At 37.7% G+C, this 17,588-nt stretch overlaps 1 pseudogene across 1 annotated transcript in view; it reads left to right on the forward strand.

The window, feature by feature from the left end:
• LOC149807779 (3'-5' exoribonuclease HELZ2-like) overlaps nucleotides 1-17,588 on the forward strand; it is an 83,878-nt pseudogene that overhangs the window by 49,255 nt on the left and 17,035 nt on the right. The window contains exons 2-7 of the transcript XR_016421417.1: nucleotides 6,227-8,910; nucleotides 10,115-10,200; nucleotides 11,018-11,155; nucleotides 11,750-11,875; nucleotides 14,687-15,052; nucleotides 15,673-15,932. The product of XR_016421417.1 is annotated as a 3'-5' exoribonuclease HELZ2-like (transcript). The remainder of the gene's footprint in view (nucleotides 1-6,226; nucleotides 8,911-10,114; nucleotides 10,201-11,017; nucleotides 11,156-11,749; nucleotides 11,876-14,686; nucleotides 15,053-15,672; nucleotides 15,933-17,588) is intronic.

Consider the following 17,588-nt stretch of genomic DNA (forward strand, 5'->3'; position numbering starts at 1 on the left):
TTTTGGGACCGCCACTGACAAAACTTAGAATCTTGTCGTCGGGATGCTCATCTGTCCAGGCTCCTAAACGGTCTCCTTCGATGTCAGGGTGATGTTGAATCGGGTGATGGATGTAAATGCAACTGTCCGTGTCAAAGTACAGGACGCGTTCCCCTAACAGTTCTAAAGCTTCGTACAATTTTAAGCGAGCATGAGCTGTCACGTAAGCCGCAATGATGACATTTCCAAAAGGGTCGTCTTGTACAAAGTCCAGATCTTCTTCGTAATTGACCAAGATCAAATTCTCTCGAACGACGTCCACGTGTTTCATGTATTTGGTTTTGTCGTGAATCATCTGGAAGTAGCGGGAAGGTTCTGTCAAATATTCCGTCTTGGGTAAACACGGTCGTTGTGCCATTTTACCCCACAAGCAATTTAACATCACTTTGGCAAACGATCGCCTGCCTTCGTTTTTCTCGATGTGGTCTAAAGTGATGCCTTCTTGTTCGTAGTATTTCTCTTTGAATTGTATTTGCTCTTCGGGAGTGTGACACCAGGAAGGATAGCCGCTGGCTTCTTGCTTCAGTTTCAAAAAGGCATCCACGTAGTCGGCGAAAATGCCTTTCTGACTGGGGTCACCCTTGTGGTATTGTTGTGTCTTGGGAAAGTGACAAATTTCGTACACTTCTAACAGTTGGTATCCCATGTCCAAAGCTTTGAACAATTCTACGCTGACCCAGGTTCCCGTCAAGGCCCGTTCTTCCTGGCTGTGCTGACAAGCTTGGTCTTGGTTGCACGTTTCGGCACAAGTACGGCACAAGGGAAACATCAGTTTGCCTTGACAATGGTGAGGTAAGACGGGATGGTAGAGGTTCGTGGGAGGCAAAACTTTACACTTGATCAAGCCTTCGTATTGTCGAATGTTTTTCAGGTCGATGTGTTCCGTCAGCAATTGTGGGTGCCCTACGGGAAAGCGACAATATTTGCACACGTAGGGATACAGCGAACACACGTCCAAGTATTTGATTTCTTCTCCTTTCTCTTCGTCGGCTTGGTACAGCAAACAGGTGGCATTGGTCCTTCCTCCGTACAAACTATCCCTCGGGTTCAGTGGGTCCATGAACTGGTAACTTTCCACGAGGCGTTTAAACTCGGGATCGGTTTTCATACGGTGATCGTACTCGTGTTCCCACATTTCCACCACTTGGTATCCTTCCTGTTCTAACTTTAGGCGCCGCTGACAAGTGTCCTGGTACAAGTCTTCCATGGTTCGTTGTAAAAACTGATTTTTAGTACCACGGTAAGGGTAACAGACGGGACATCCGTGAAATAAGCAACCGTTAAACTCGTACACGATCTTGGGGTTTTCTAAGTCCCAGCCATCGACCGAATACGTTCCGATGGTCTTTTCACCCCCTCCGTTGCGGGCATGCTGAATCCATTTGTCTTCCTTGTCGCACAAGTAATGTAACCAACGTAGGGCTTTGACCGAGTATTGACGCTTGACAAAGTGAGTCGTTTGAGGGCTGATGACAGCCACGGTGTTTTCAGGCATGAATCGTTGTCGATACACTAAGGAACACGCTTTGGCAATGGTGCAAGCTTCTTTCAAAGGATCGACCCCTCCGTGTTCCATGAACAGTTCTCGAAATTTTCCACAGCAACGCCGTAAAATGTCCACGTCGGAACGACAATACTTTAACATTTCTTCCTGAAAGTCGAAAGGGTCCGAGGCGTGAATCTGGTACCAAGCGTAGAAAGCTTCTCGTTGTTCGGTACGCATGTTTTCGGGGTCGTAATAGTGAGCCTCAGGCAAATGGGGTAGAACGGCATGTTGATTGGCTTCCGTATTGAAAAAGTGTGGAAAGTACCCTTTAGCCATTTCTGTCATTCCAAACGTTTTAGGCATTCGCCTCAAAGGCATGGCCAAGTAACTCATCGAATCTTTAAACTGCACTTGTCCCACTTGCATGAAAATGATTTTGGCTCCGTTCAAAGTCACTTTAGGACGCTCGGTGCCATGTTCCGTATAGTATCTCAAAAGAAACTGTCCATCGTATCCGGAGAAATTGTGAGCCATCACCGTGGCATGACGATGACAATCTCCGTAACGTTCGATGTCCTCTTGGCTCCACGTCTTGTCGACGGGGTCTAAGACCCATTGGGCAAAATCAGCTAGCGTGTTTGGTCCCCGATTTTTTCACGTCCTCCGGGAATCTTGCTGCAGTGAGGGCAATGACTGAAGATAGGTTCTTGAATGCACTTCTCGCACGCTCGATGAGCCACGCAGAAATTAGGGATGTGAATGCTGGTCTCTTGCATGCATTCGAAATCGAAAAAGATGAAATTGCCTTTCTTCTTGTGACCGTCCTCTTTCTCTGGTGGGGGTTGGTATTTTTCCACGTAGCATTGGTGTTCCAAGTCCACGATGTGGTGACAAATGTGACATTTTTTCTTTCCTCGACATACGTGTGCCTTGGCATTGTTGGTAAGTATGCCTTGTCCACAGGTAGGGCACAATCTCAAGAGTTGACAAGCACATTTCTGCTGTGAACCTTGCGTCTTCAGATGTTGCTGGTAACAGGCAGGGCTGACAAACGTACGCAGACAAGTCGAACAAGGCACTGGTTCTTCGCTCAGACAGGGTGAAGAGGCCAAACATCCTGGGCATTTCGATCCACAATGCTTGTGTTGCTCTGTATTGTTATAACCATAATCACATTTCTCACAATAATAACCGTATCCTAGGAATCCAGTGATACTGGTAATGGTATCGAAATGTTCATCGTGATGATAAACATGAATGTATTTTCCGTCCTTAAAGTCTTGCCCTCGAAACAACAAAGACCCGCGCACTTCTTGAGGGTGCACTTTCAAGGTGTAGCGTGGAGCTAGGGCATCTTCCAATTTTTGCATCTCAGGAATGCCACAGGGTGTGTCTTTGGACAGGCCAGCTTGTCGTAACAGGAGTTCTGCTTCACTTCGTTGTTTGGCTCGGTCCGATTGTCGAATGTTCTCCCAGTCTCTTTTCCATTCTACCGTGTCGTTCTTGTTGGCATAGGTTCGTCCCACCACGATTGTCGAATGTTCTCCCAGTCTCTTTTCCATTCTACCGTGTCGTTCTTGTTGGCATAGGTTCGTCCCACCACGATGGCACGGGCTAAACACATCTGGTCATGAGGATTGTGAATTTGGACAAGGCTACGCTTAATGCTGCGAAGGTCGTTCACCAATAACATCTTTTTGCGTCCTGTCCCTTGAGGAGGAGAGACGTGGGTCATGTCCAATGTGGCTTTTCCATCGGTGATGTCAAACTGGTCATTAGATTGTTGCACGTGTTGAATCTTGTCCATGACTTTGGAAGCGGTCAATTCTGCAGGGGTGCTAAACTCGATCGAAACAGGGGATTTCAAACCATCGTGTTGTATGGAAAGTCTCAAGCGATCGTCTTCTTTGGGTTGACATTGTCGCTTGAGTGCAGTGAGCAGAGAATCCCACACTCCGGTGATGAACCCTTCTGCTTTCTCTAACGGTACTTCGGACTTGAAATCTTTAAACTTCACCGTGTATTTGTAAGCCGTGGTTCTAAATTTTCTAGAGGAGCGCTTTTCCGTCTCTCGAATGGAATAGTATTTTTCAGGGTTGACTAAGGGTGGTGAACTTGGTTTAGAGGTTTCAAATTCTGGTTCACTCATGTCCTCTTCAAAATCACTGGCATGAATTTGTGCCAAGATTTCAGCCCTGGTTCGAGGCGATAGATCACGTTTCTGCCTCTTACTTTCTTCTTCTTTCTTCTCGAATGAATTAGATCGTTTCATCTTGAAAGCAAAAAGTCAAATGACTGAAGTTCAAACACCATGAGCTACTTTATAGTCATAGCAGACCAGCGTATATAAAAGGGTGTGTGTCTTATCCTTTCACTATTCATTTCACTCTCAAGCCGAGCACAACGATGGAAGAGACTAACCAGATGGAACGTTTCGTCAGAGCTTTGCGAGGGGTCATTAGAAAATTCTCTTCAGACCAGCCTACGGACTACTCTCCTTCCTTTCGAGATAAAAGTCAAGATACTTGCTATATCTGTCAGAAGAAAGGGCATTGGTCTTCAGAGTGTCCAGACCGTCAAAAAAGAACAAAAACAGGGACTAAAAAAGACAAAAGTCAAGATACCTGTTATTATTGTAAAGAAAAAGGACATTGGTCTCCAGATTGCCCAAAAAAGAAACAAGAGGAGTCAGAAGAAAAGAGGGATTCTTCAGAAGAAGAGAGGGATTCTTCGGAAGAAGAGAGGGATTCTTCAGAGGAAGAAGAGGAAGAAAAAAGACAATTCTATTTACAAGAGGCAAAGAAACAGGAGAAGAAGAAAAGAAGAAGGGAAGAAAATGAGGAAAAGACGGTGAAGAAATTCAAAAAACAGAGAGACTAAACAAGGAGAAAGAAGAAGTCAATGAACTTTTTATTAAAGTGTTGTGTTGTGAATTGTGAATTGGATTGTAAAAAATGGATAAAAGAATAAATTAATGATATAAGGGAAGAGTCTTTTAGTTCTGATTTTAAAATAAGAACGTACACTCACGCACTCATACGCAGACACGTACTATAAGGGTAAAATGGGTGGGGTTTATTTTTGAGTTATTGGCAAATTGAAATTGTATTTCTTTTCGAGAAATGTGGGTGGCCCTGAAAAGGGCCTTTTTCTCTTTATGATGTAGGGGTGAGTTTAAGCAATCAACTTTAACTGCCTTATGCCTTTGCCACGGCCAAGGCCTACTTCTGGACTGCGTAATGCTGATGATGATAATGATTTTGTTGAAATCACTAAGGGTGGTACGGTAGGCTTAGTCACAGGGTTGACGTGTTTAGCTCGGGAAGGTCGTATTCTCTTCGGTCGTGATAAAGAAGTCTGATACATTTGTTTCAGACTTCTTAACTCCGCTAAAATGTCCAACAGTACCGTGACCGTTTGATTTTCACCCTCTTGTTTCTTTGCTGCTACTTCTTCTTGCTGTTGTTGCTGTTGTTTTTTTCTTACCTCTTCTTCTTGTTGCTGTTGCTGTAGGAGAAAAGCCTGTTCCGCTTCCTTTTGTCGTTGTATAAATTTCTCCAATTCTTCTTTCTGTCTCTGTCTAAAATTCTCCACTTGCGGTAATGAAGAAGGTAACGAAGGTTCAGGAACAAATTCTTGCGAGGAGAGAAAATCCACAAAATCCCAATTCACCTCTTCTGAAAGTAAGTCCGGGTTCCCTTGGGCGGTCTCCCCTGCTGGTGCACCCCATTGGATCGTTTTCTGAGTTTCCGTCATGTTGAATCACTGTCGCATAGATTGACTGCACACAAGCGCTAGCGAATCTATATAGACTACGTGACGTCACAGACTGCTCTCTTCGGATTGGATGCGGGCTGACTGAATTCTGTAACGCGTGTTCGGATTGGTGAATGAACTCAATCCGTTTCAATCCTACCTCTGCCTATAAATAAGCGCAGTTCAGTGCATTGATTCACCTGTTCTCGTCGCTTCAAGATGTGGACCACAGTTGAGTCATCCACCCTTGTGTCTTCCATGATGTTTAGGACAGACATGCTCATGTATGTCCGATCCAAGTGGACCGTTGTCCACAGGACAAACACCAGCCTGTGGATACGTAGGATCTACGTTGAAAGACAAGGATGCCTGAAAAGAGTGCTAATTTACGGGCCAAGAGTGAGAAGCAGCCTAAGGACAAGAAGAAGACCAATGCGGTGCCCTTTATGTTAATGAATACATTAACATAAACCCAGGGCCAGCCATATTTCTCGAAAAGAGATAGCCTTTCCATTGCCTACCCCCTTTTTTTTTTTTTTTTTTTTTTTTTAAAATAGAGACCCTCCCTGTTTCAATTTTAGATAGACCCTATACAGTCCCAAGGGTTTTTGGCCATGTTAAATTTACATAGACCCTATACAGTCCCATGGGTTTTTGGCCATGTTAATTCCCATAGACCCTATATTGTCCCACGATTTTTCTCCATGTTAAATTTACATAGACCCTATATTGTCCCAGGGGTGTTTTTAATGATAAGTCCCATAGACCCTATAGTATCCCACTTCACTACTGTGCTCAGATTTGAAAGTTATTAAATCTGTACTCTGCTATTTACCACCTGGGTCCTACAGGTAAGTTGGTATTCAAATACTGTATAACCGGTTCAGATAAGCAGTGTTTAATGACGTATCGATACTAACTCTAAGCATCTTTACCGAAATTCAGTATATGGTCCTACGCGTTTCATAACGTGGAGCAGACGACATATTTACCCTCTTGGAGCAGTGATTGACGTTTTGTCATCAGGATCTCGAGGCATCAGTGCGAGTTTGAGAGTACTTGATGCAATGTACAGTGTTCCCTATTTATATCGAAAACAGACAGTCGAACATGTAAACTGTATTCTTTCAAAGTCTGAGGAAAACCAACAAACCTTAACGGATGGTCGAAGAGTTAATCTGACCAATCTCCGCGCTTTTACGATTGACCCGGATCATGCAACAGCTTTAGACGATGCACTGAGCATTGAGACTCGAGAAGAAGGCTATAGAGTAGGTGTTCACATCACGGATGTAACGATATTCATAAAGAAAAATGACCCGATAGATCAGGAGGCTAGAGAAAGACTTGAAACGTTCTATTCAAATATACAAAAGCCACGAAGATTGCTTCCAGAGCCTCTAAGCGAAAATTTGTGCAGCTTATTACCTAGTACAGAACGGCAGTGCTTGTCAGTGTTCTTTGACTTTGACAGTAATGGCGAATATATTATACAGCTACAGCCAATCATCAACTCAACAATTATACAGTCTCATCTAAAGCTCTCATATCCTAATGTACAAAAGATTTTGGAAGGTGAAACGACTGACGTTGATCATATAACAGCTACTGATTTGCGTCAACTGTTTGCACTTGCAACACAACTTAGAAAGAGACGGCTCGGCAACGCAATGTATGCCTCACGTTTGAAAGATTTTGATGAATTTGAAGCACGCTATTTAGTAGAAGAATTTATGGTTCTTGCAAACAAGTGTGTGACTGAAATGCTTCTTGAGGTATATCCTAATCAGGTTCCTTTGATTTGCCAGGATCCGCCATCAAAATCGAACACAGAAACGTGGTGGGACGAACATCAAAGTGTGGTGCACGTATTACTATCATTACAAGACAGATATCTGATGGAAGAGAAAACACCTTCATTGAAAGAAGCTTTAGATGATCAAGATGGGCAAGTTATTCATGTTTCTGAGGAGTTTTTACGTATCATAATTGTACATGATGAAATAGACCTTAGACAAGCTCGTAAAATGTTGAAATTGGACGAGGTGCATCCCTTACAATCCATTGCCTTACATGAATGGTATTCGATGCAGAATAAGACAATCTACAAATGTTCATCTCAACTGGGAAAAAGGTCTGTGGATGGAAACTGCTTTCACATAAATGGGTGTCCATATACCAACTTCACATCCCCCTTAAGACGTTATTTTGATATGGTTGTGCATCGCCTAGTACACTGCATGATTGAAAACGATGAATGTTGCTATGCACAAGAAGAAATAGAACAAATGTGTTCTTACTTAAACGAACAAGCAGGCAGAGCTGGTCTATATGAGGAAAAATGCAGAATTTTAATCATTGCTAAAAGTTTGAGACCGTGCCCTAAACTCTACGCATGCATAATCGTGGATATATCAGACGAGGGTATTAGCTTTGTCGCGCCAGCTATAGACGAAATTCAAACACTTTTTCTGTCATTCAAGCTTTTAGTTTTGATTGCAAAGCCAGAAGTTACACAAAACACGAAACACAAAAAAACTGTGACAACAAAATGGAAAAGGAGACTTTATGCTCGCAAATACTCTGAACCTAGTTTGCCTTATACAGACTACAAAACAATGAGAAATATCGATCCTTACAAAGAACTTGGCTTTGTCCCCGTCAAAGATTGGGCAAATGCTCTGACTAAATTGGTTCACAACCAGCAGGACGAGGAAATGGCACAAGCGCTCAAAGATATGGTCGACGTTGTTTCGCATAAGTATGTAGCTGGACGAGAAAATGCCGTAAACGACGTTAGCACAGAAGATTTTTATGACAATGACACTGAAGAAGTGGCACCTTACGTTTTGGTCGGTATGGACGTTAGCACAGACGATTCTTACGACAATGACACTGAAGAAGTGGCACCTTACGTTTCGGTCAGTATGGACGTTAGCACAGACGACTTTTACGACAAGGACAAAGAACATACAATTTTGCTTACAGCACACAGATGATCCCATAAAGTGGCTGTACCGTTACTCAACACTGCGTACCATCTCGACGTATAGAGACGAGAATGATTATCAAAGACGGTGGATTCCTCTTGTAAAGATGGAAGCAGCTCTTGATGCAGTGAACAACGAAGAGTCCTACGTAATCAATAATCTTCCTGTTCAATTTGATGGGAAATGCGGCCAGTTTTCGCTGCCAGTCAGATATTGTCAGATAAGAAATATTCTATTAAATAACATGGATCATGAAAACAATGATGATGATGATGATGATGTGCAAAGTGGCAAACAGACGAAGTCCATAGTGAATCTGGCTCATGACTGGTTATGCGTCCGTTCCAAGATGGTTTCTTCTACCGGCAAGATCAACGACAACGGCACTGATCATCCAAATTATTGCTACTGGATTGCTCATGGTAAGATCACATCAGTAGGAATCAGAAGAAGGGAAGAGAAGAGAAAAGGACAAACCACTCGACGAACCTATGCTACTATACATGAAGGGAAAGAGAAGGCTAGGGTGACTGTTGACTTTCAACTCCATGGAAGAGCCCCATCCATACCATCGAACATAGGAGAGATGTGCCGCATAAAATGTAATATTGAAATACTGACAAAATCTACTGTTGATCGGTAAGTTGAAGGCATTTACTTTAATAAATTATAAAAGGCATAAGATCATACCTTAGGAAAGTTCATATACTTACCTTGATTTAATGTATGTTCGGGTACATTAATCTATCAAGAGCTTTTCTAATTGCGCTATATTTGTGTCGGAAATAAAGATTGATATAATGATACCTGAATACAAAATAGATATGAACTCTTCTTTATATCAGATAAGTCATTAAAAACTTATTTTTAAATGAATATTATGCATTTAAGTGAGACTCAAGTGTTATACCCAGTGAGTAGATTGGTCTATATTTGTATTTGCACATAGGTCATATACTATAAGTATTTTTTCATTAGTCATATACTATACGTATTTGTCCATTAGTCATGTGATATAAGTATTTGTCCATTAGTCATATGATATAAGTATTTGTTCATTAGTCATATGATATAAGTATTTGTCCATTAGTCATATGATATAAGTATTTGTCCATTAGTCATATGATATAAGTATTTGTCCATTAGTCATATGATATAAGTATTTGTCCATTAGTCATATGATATAAGTATTTGTTCATTAGTCATATGAAATAAGTATTTGTCCATTAGTCATGTGATATAAGTATTTGTCCATTAGTCATATGATATAAGTATTTGTCCATTAGTCATATGATATAAGTATTTGTCCATTAGTCATATGATATAAGTATTTGTCCATTAGTCATATGATATAAGTATTTGTCCATTAGTCATATGATATAAGTATTTGTTCATTAGTCATATGATATAAGTATTTGTCCATTAGTCATGTGATATAAGTATTTGTCCATTAGTCATATGATATAAGTATTTGTCCATTAGTCATATGATATAAGTATTTGTCCATTAGTCATATGATATAAGTATTTGTCCATTAGTCATATGATATAAGTATTTGTCCATTAGTCATATGATATAAGTATTTGTCCATTAGTCATATGATATAAGTATTTGTCCATTAGTCATATGATATAAGTATTTGTCCATTAGTCATATGATATAAGTATTTGTCCATTAGTCATGTGATATAAGTATTTGTCCATTAGTCATATGATATAAGTATTTGTCCATTAGTCATATGATATAAGTATTTGTCCATTAGTCATATGATATAAGTATTTGTCCATTAGTCATATGATATAAGTATTTGTCCAATAGTCATATGATACAAGTATTTCCATAGGAGAACAGAGTCTTATCTAAAGATTTTAAACGGTGCCAGCATACTCGCAAAGGCGATTGCCCTGGGCAGGTCGATTCCAAGATTAGGTATGTATATATGTATCTGTGAATGTTAACTATATTATCCTGACCTCCAGGTGTCTCGCATATAATGTAAAACTGCGATCACATTGCTTATTCCGGTTTTATGGATCTGCCATCAATTGCGATTCCGTTTGAGGAAGTTACTGAAGATTTGAAAATCTATCATGCATGAAATGTACAACATTTCTGAGTTCTGTATTGACAATCAAATGCTTGGTCGGTGTTAGTGATATACTGAGAGACAGAAACTATCAATAGATTATTTTCAGTTGAAGAAAGTCTTTTTTTTTGTTTTGGCAGAGAGAAATGTCTTCCAATTTTAATGCAGTGCCTAATATGATTAATTCTTGCAACAGATGTATTTTTTTATATTTAGTGAATGTTACATTGTATGATAGGTTCATGAGAAATAAGACATGATTTCTACAGTCTTAAATTCAGGTACCTGACAGAGATAAAATGGTTTCCTAAATAGAAAAACACGTGTCCACAAAGAAGAATTTTATTCAAAGAATACAATTATTTTGTTTCTTTGAATTGTCAATATCTTTTTGTTTGGTTACCGATACGTATCTTCTTTACGTCAAATATTTTGTTCAAGAAAGCTGCTTCAAGTGCACTTAAATAAACTATGTTATCCTGTCTTAAATGATAGAACTACACAACACTAATGACATTCTACAAACAGTATATATATATATATATATATATATATATATATATATATATATATATATATATATATATATATATATATATATATATATATATATATGAAAAGTGAACATGTTAGTGTGTTCATCATATATACATTGACTAGATCAGAAACATCTAAGAGCTTCGGTTCTGAGCGAAAGGGAAGTGCTTTCAGTACCATTGCAACCAAACAACCAGAGTCAAAGAGATGCAATTGACAGAACTCTTGAATCAGCATTTTCACTAATACAGGGACCACCAGGTAAGCGTCTACTGCAATTAGATTTTGAAACGCAAGACAAAATCTGAATTTTTTTAGGAAATAATATGCATACATGAATAGAGACAGGATGAGTTTGAGAAAAATATTGTCATGAGTTTAATAACGAACTATCTATTTTTCGACGTCCAGTATTTTACTAGGTCATATGTACTTGTTGCTTATGTAAAAACAAAAAAAATGTAATTTTGTTTCTGAACATTTTATATTCATCCCAAAGTTTGTTCTAAAACTTGCTGAGAAAAATATCATTAATATATCAACCATTTCCCCCATGGCAATAGCATGAAATATTGAGCTCTATTATAAAATATTCAAGGAAATATAGCAATGACGGTTATTAGTTGTGTTGACTTGAGTCTTTAAACAATATTATGTGACAACCCTTTATTCTCACCTCTGCGTCTGAATCGACCTTTACAGACTATTTTTGTGTGTATCAAATCAATGTCTTTCTTCCTGAGATTAACAGTGTGAAGTAATAGCCTTAAATAATAACTAACGTTTTTGCATTATTTTTAAAATTCAAATGCCAAACGTTTTAAAATGTATTAGCATTTAAGAATGTCTTTTTAGGTTCAGGGAAGTCTTACACTGCCATCAAGTTGTTATGCCTGTTTAGCAAGATAAACTCCGAAATAAAGCAAGGGGAGCAAGTTCTTTTTTGTGGACCATCGAACAAGTCAGTGGATAATGTTGCAAGTATGCATTATAAATCCAACGCCAAGTAATCATTTAATCATCACTTTTGGTTAGTTCTCGTCATGGTATCTGATCACGGTTTTCTGGTCAAAATATTTGGGCGACATATTGAAAATATGTCTTGCATGTATGTAACCATAACTGTATCGAAACCATTAAGAAATACTCAGTAATTTGGTAATTATTTTGACGGCTTTTACGATTCAAAGTCAACAGTGAGCATGTAGACAAAACTACGTATGTGTCTGGTTCCAAGTGGGCGGAAAGAGCGAATTTGAATATCCTACGCAGTCTCAAACGAGTTATTTCCCCCTACTTGCTACAAAACATTTATGTGGTTTTGTGTTTATTACATATCCCTTTCCTAATCATACATTCTTTTCAAATGTTTTGGTTGCATCTTTAAAAAATGAATTTAGGATTAGTCGTTTTATGAAAAAAATATTTTACAACCCTCACCATGTACATGTATGTAACTGCTAGGCCTAACTTTATAATAAGCAGTCGCGTCATTGGTCTGTCTGAATTGCTGATATGGATTTGCTCGCGAGCTTTGCATTTTAAACATGTTGTATGGGACATATGAATGGATTTAATATGCAGTCTGTGACAGGCAAGTACTTCTTAAATGGAACAAAGGTTTTGGACCAGTAAGTGACCCTTTTTTAACACTCTCCTTAGCGGATAGACACTCTACTTCCAAGCAAATTTGAGTGCACAACGTACAAACTAACAGTAATTAAGCACACTCAAGTCTATAAAGAAAGCTCATTAATTTACAGTAATTAAAACGCACTATTTTTTCTTCACTTAATAAAAGAAATAATTAATGCGTTAACATCATAATTTAAGCATATATTTTAAGAAATCAAACATTCGTTCTCTTTCCAATATGCGGACAAATTTTTTTATATTCATTTGGATATATTTTAACAAGAACATTCTAAACAATATTGCAGTATTTTTCTGTGTTCTTTCTTTATTTTCCACTTGGACAGTCGCAATAATTTAAAATGTAAACATACAGTTCCATTTATATGCTCAAGTGTTGAAAAAATCGTGCCTACATTACAACATTAAGTAATGTTTCAAAGTAAGCACCACAATCAAAACAGGTGCTGTTGTCTGTGATACGTCTACTTTTATGTTGTAAATGTTTGTCAGTTTTATCCTCAGAGTTACACAATAAATTCAATTCCCCGGTAGATTTAGTAGATAAATTTCAAATCCCTCCACTTAAACTTGCTCTTTAAAAATATAATTCCACAAACTATGTTTGAAGCTGAAGCTTAAATGGATTTTAGCTACATTTGGTATTTTAGATGGTTAACATTGTGAAATTCTCTTGGGAATTAAATATAGGGTGAAGTTTATTCAAACGTGGGCCATTTTTGACCGTGCCTTGAATCTTGACACAGCTCTCTTTATCTTACTTTTTTTTGTCTGGATATTTTTAGGGATTTCAATAGTAGATTTCAGCGGCTAGGTATTTGTTCATCAAACATTATGCTGTCCACCTGATTAGCTCTAATTTTGCGGCCTATATACCGTGAAATGCACATAAACTGCTCATATTATAATACCATCCCATTATCCCAAGCATCAAAAACGGTCATTTTCACCTTGTATGAATGCATTTCATAAAATAACAAACGTAATACTTTTGAATAATGTAAAATGTATAGCAATGCATTATTTCCAAAACTTTATAAGTGCACTATTATTTAATATTTCAAGTTGGAGACGTTGTTATAGCCTGGGTGTGAGATTGGGAAATCTTAGGTGTGCAATACCAAATTTCCGACATGGAACCACAGATTGAACATCTGTATCGAACGCCATATCAGTCGTGTTATATTAAAGGGATATGTAATAAAAGCCACAATAGAATAACTATTTCATGATTAGACACAAACATTGAGACTTAGAGGAAAAGTTAAATGTTTCATAATAAATAATAATAAACACTTTTAAAAATACTTTCTCACATAGTATTATCTACTCTTTCAATATATAAATCGTGCCATCTGACTTTAAGGGTTAGGAATAAAACATTTTACGAAACATAAAGCGTTATGTTGCTGCCCGAAGTAGATTTGTTACTATTATTGTTGTTGTTGCTATCTGGCATTTTAAAGTAAATAAATGTTTACATGTTACAAATCAAACTTACTTCAGAATCTGTTTTGTTTAGTAGATAAGCCATTTATTAATAGCCACCTAAAAAGTCTAGGTCATTGATAACTTGATTACACGACTCGGCATATTAAGCTGAGAGATTCATAGAAAAAACCTGCACCATTCCATTGGAAAGGATCCGCATGCGTAGTGACCTCATTTTAGCGTTGAAGAGATTTTAAAACAATTATTATATACATACTACAGTTATAGTATTAATGCCCCTTAAAATCATAATTCATCACAGGGGATAGGTATTATCTCCCGTTTAGATCTTTCTTCAGACTGAAGGGGTATCTTTGGCCTCGAGACAATAAGTATTTTTGGTTTAATTTAATTTACAATAGGTTATGAAACTGATTGCGGTTGTTTACTGTGTGATATTCAGTTACTGATTTCCACTGTAAGATACACCTTTTATTGTAAAGAACCTAATAAAAGCGGCTGAGATTTCTTACATCTGATCATACGAATGACGAAAGTAAAATCATGTAGATTTAAAGCATTTTGTTTCTGTTGCATGTGACAACGTATCTCTGCTTAAGGTAAGTGATGGTCGTGGCAAATGGAAATCAGGTAGCTTTATTGTATTGACTTTATATCATTGAACTGATCCTAATTTATTTTGCTCAGGATGGGCAAAGAAGCTGAAAGATAAATGCCCTAAAATAGTCAGACTATACGGTCGTTCAATAGAAACCTTGGATTACCCAATTCCTGGGTCTGAATTTACAAACAAACGATCGATGAGATATCTGAAGGCAGACGAGAACCTGCATGATATATCTGTCCACCATTTGATCAGACAAATTGGAAAACCCTTTGCTCAACAGATCCGAGAGTTTGATCACAGATTCGGCAATGAAGAGTATATACCTACCTTCGATGAAGTTTCCAAATATATGTCTCTAATCGGCCAAGCAACAGTGGAAGAGCTTCAACATTATGAGGTTATCATGTGCACGACAGGTGTTGCTACGAGCCCAAAATTGCTGAAAGGTAACTTAAAGAGCTTACATGTGGAATTTTCCTAAACCTGAAACAGTATTTTATACGACACATGTAGCTGTATGACCTTTACTTTCAAAATTATGTCTAGTCGTTCTATTGAAACCTAGGTTCTGCGTTTATTCATGGGCTGATTAATTTTGGAGCCTTTAACTGAATAAGATACAGGTACACAAATGTAAGAGTTTGATTAATGTTATTTAATTACTGTAAATTATATTGATCGAGATTCAAAATATTGTTTAAAGAAAAGCAAAACACTGAGTCCACTTATAAGTTTTGTAAAACAATGTTTCTGAATAAAAACTCTTTGAATGTAACAGAAAACTTTAATGCGGCACGGCTTTCCTACCTAACATATTCTTATGCTGTTCTTTTATAACTAATCCCAATTTTATGGACAGAGTGAAGCCTATTAACGTAATTAATCGCCTCACCAAATTATTCATCAGTCTAGCCCACAATTTCGATCCATGAAATGCAGTTTTACAAGTAACAATTTAAATCTTTCGTTTATGATTTGCTTATATTATCAGCGTAATTTTCGCATCTGGTCTGGGAAACAGGTATAGTCGTAATATGTTTAATTGTTCTACATTCTCTGAATACAGGTACAAATATTTGCCAGCTGATAATTGATGAGGCTGGAATGTGTCCCGAGCCTCAGTGTATAGCTCCTATAATTGCGAACAACGTCAAGCAGGTGATTTTAATTGGAGATCACAAACAGCTTCGGCCAATCATCAAATGCAAATCGGCAGCAACTTTGGGGTTGAGCAAGTCCGTCTTTGAACGATATGCAGAGGATCTAAAATCCACCAATCACAGACAAAACGTAAAATACTCGTTTTTGAACCTGCAATATAGAATGGTTAGTAAATGTTCTTAACTTTGGTAATTTCTTCGTCCAATCAATGCATTGTTTCTTAGTTTATCCTTCAAGAGAATGAAAAAATCGAACTCAGAAGATCAAATGTTTTCAACCAATAACGGCACGCCAGTAGTGTACTTAGTGACATTTAGAAATAAATTGTCCAATTCTGTAAGAGATTTTCCTTAGACTGTTGCAGTTGTTTTCCTTTGCTTATCGATAAAACCATTGAATAATAGTTACCAAGCCTAAAAATGAACCCTACGTTGCGCAATGAATTTTAAGATGGTTAATCATATTTTCAGACAATTCTCGGGTATTCGTGCATGACAACATATTATCATGAAAGTAGTGTCATTTAAAGAAGTATTTACTGCGAGCCACTGGATATCGTACGAAAACAACCGCCTTATGTTTTAACAATTGCCAAAATGTTCCATTCCAAGGTATTTCACGATTTCATTGAATAGAGTATTGCTGTACATGCATAATAAATATCACGTTTCCATAATCTTTGCAATTATACCAATATTTTCTCACTCTGCTGTAGTAAAAATCTGTTCGAAACATATCGCGTATAAAGTTGCGAAGACGTTTTACGGATTATTATTCCATTTTCAACAATTTTCGTAACATTCAGTAGAAAAAATATTGAGCAATTCAAATACCTACAACTATTGTATTTATTACTTCATAAACATGACCAAGTAGCTTAGATTTGTTTTGGAACATCATAGATCAAAAGTTGTGTTCATGAGTGGTTTAAAGTATACTCGAGAAATGTCGGTTAGTGCATATTCTGTAATTTGGTGTATGAAACAACCATATAACGTCCAGTGCTAATTTGATATCAAGGGAATCGAAGCATTTGCGAAGAAATCAATTATAATTTGCTTTAAACGTATTTCAACTAAATCTGATAAATTTATGAAATATCTATTTTCATTTGCATATAGATATGCGGGCACCCTGAAAGTAAAGAGGAAATATTATTGAGTACATAAGATATTGTTTATATTTGCCAGTGCTGATTGTCCGATCTGGAATAATTGTGTCCTGACATATGGCTAAATATTATATTACTCTGCAATATGCCTCCAGCAGTCGTCTTCTGCTAATCATTGTGGTACTGTCACCAATGTTTATTCGAGTAAGATTTTGTCGATTCGTTTCGCTTCTCCATCGTACAAGGTTGTAGCAAGATTTTGTTTTCTTAGTGATCGTTAGTGGCAAATCAGTTATTACGGATGCTTAATTCAGATGAGCTTCGACCACATTATCTTGCTTTTAATCTCTTTTTTAGGAGTAATATCGTTTCTGCACCTTTTTCACCTTTTATATTGTGTATTTGTTTAGAATGGAGACCAGAAGATAAATTTGCGCATAATTTGGACAGGAATGATATATTTAATCTATAATACACCAATTCATAAACTGCTTGTAGATCAGGGCATCGTAAAATATAAATAATATCTCCTTGACGACCAGTTGTTATCAATGGAAATTCTTAGAATCTCTAGGTACCACTGTCCTTATTAAATCTGGTTGAATCCTTAGGCATTATCACATAAACTGTTCCGCATCAGCAAATAAATAGGAAACGTCACAATAACGGTTTGAAATTCACCAGCAACATCATATAAATCAGCGATGCCA

The sequence above is a fragment of the Sinohyriopsis cumingii genome, chromosome 1 (genome assembly GCF_028554795.1).
Source record: "Sinohyriopsis cumingii isolate HCF-2022 chromosome 1, ASM2855479v2, whole genome shotgun sequence".
Lineage (NCBI taxonomy): Eukaryota > Metazoa > Mollusca > Bivalvia > Unionida > Unionidae > Sinohyriopsis > Sinohyriopsis cumingii.